The sequence below is a fragment of the Octodon degus genome, unplaced genomic scaffold (assembly GCF_000260255.1).
Source record: "Octodon degus isolate 3935 unplaced genomic scaffold, OctDeg1.0 scaffold00100, whole genome shotgun sequence".
Classification (NCBI taxonomy): Eukaryota; Metazoa; Chordata; class Mammalia; order Rodentia; family Octodontidae; genus Octodon; species Octodon degus.
In genome coordinates, this window is record NW_004524676.1 from 9831215 (window position 1) to 9833082 (window position 1868).

Below are 1868 nucleotides of genomic sequence, written 5' to 3' on the forward strand. Positions count from 1 at the left end.
TTATTGCTGAATAGGTATTTTTTTCACAATTACAAAATCTTAAAAGATATTTAATAAATTTCATTTTTCCATACTTTTATTGAGAAACAAATAACAATGAGACAGTTTCAAACCAAATTGGTAGGACAGTTTCAATAATTAAAACATTGCATACATTCTTCCTAGTGGTTAATTGCTGTACAAGATGTGGAAATGATCTCCTATTTACAAACACTTTGAACAAATCCCTCTACTGAATAGGTATTGAGTTTCAGTTTTACAGTATGAAAAAAATTCTTCTTTTTTGTGTACTTGGTATAGGTCTTACTACACAGCTCATACTCATAGTAATCCTCCTGTTTTCAGCCTCCCCAGCACTGGGATTGTAGGTGTGGGCCACCATGCCCAGTGTCAGGGGCTGGTTCAGCAAGCCCAGGGACAGGACCAGTGCAGCATGTGATGCTGGAGATTGAACACCAGTCCCTGAGCTTGCCTAAGCAAATGCTTAGTCCACTGAGCTATCTCGCTGGCCCTATGAAAAGTTCTTGATAGCTATTGTACATCAATGTGCATGTTGTTACCACTGTCATACTGTAAATATAAAAATAATTAGCATAGTAGTTTTATAATAAAAAGGTACAGAGATGGAAAGTTAAAGGATCATGCCTGAATTATGAGGCCCTTCCCCGTGGGATGGGTTGAATTTTGTCTGTCTCTCAAAGATATTGAATTCCAAAGTCCCATAATCTATCAATATGAACTTTTTGGAAATAGTGTATGAAGATGACCAAGTTAAGTTAATGTCAAGTCACTAAGGTGGTTCTGATGCAATATTATTGTGTCCTTTGGGGGAAATTTATAACGACAGGCACATATGGTATGAAGGAAGATAATGTAAAGAGACAAGGAGAACCATTTACAAACCAAGGAGTGCTGGAGGCTACTAGAAACTAGGATGGAAGCATGAAACAGACCCCTTGGAACCAATGCTCCTACTACCTTAACCTTGAAATTTTAACTTCCAAAAGTGGAAGGTAATAAGTTGTTATTCAAGTCACTTAGTTTGCAGTGATTATTAAAATCTTAATCCTTGTATGTTGAAATTGTATGGCTTTAATGAAACACACAATCTTCTTGTTTTTTCAGTCAAGTATACTAAGCTCATACAGTGTACAGATGATATGTCATAGTTAAAGAATTATACATTATCCCCTTTAACTCTAGTTAAAATCCATTCCCATTAGACTCTTTTATAATATAGCTATATTATTCTTGTAGAGTATATCTATATAAGTTTCCAAGAAATACTTTCTTGCAGTAGGTGAGAAATAAAGATAAACTTTTCCCCTGGAGCTGAGGTATATATGCTCAGAACTTTGAAGGCATTTTTAGAAATCAAAGCGTTTAGGATAGATTGAATTAACTTTTCTTTTGACTGTGTGTGTGTGTGTGTGTGTGCATGCGTGTGCATGGGTTGGGGGGTTGAGGGGTGGGGGTAAATAAAGATTGAAGTTTTCATTAAGAAAATATTTTTTAAGTTATAGTGCTCACTTCGGCAGCATATACACTAAACTTGGAATGATACAGAGAAGATTAGCATGGGCCCTGTGCAAGGATGACATGCAAATTTGTGAAGAAAAGATTTTTTAAATTATAAAGAAATTGTGGCTTTTAGTCTTAAGTGAAGGGGCCGGGGAAATGGCTCAGTGGAATAAGACCTAATCCCCGGTCCGCAGGGAAAAAAAAAAAAAAAAAAATAAAAAATAATCTTAAGTGAAATTCCAAGGGGTTGGGGAGAGATAGCTCAGTAGAATAAGCATTTGCCTGGCAAGCACAGGGTCCTAGTTCAATCCCCGGTATTGCAAAAAATAAAAAACAACAACAACAAC

At 36.1% G+C, this 1868-nt stretch overlaps 1 non-coding gene across 1 annotated transcript; it reads left to right on the top strand.

Annotated features, from left to right (window-relative positions):
* Window positions 1-1522: 1522 nt before the first annotated feature.
* LOC111818750 lies at window positions 1523-1629 on the top strand. Its single transcript, XR_002822665.1, has one exon. It is a non-coding gene; the product is annotated as a U6 spliceosomal RNA (small nuclear RNA).
* Window positions 1630-1868: the final 239 nt, after the last annotated feature.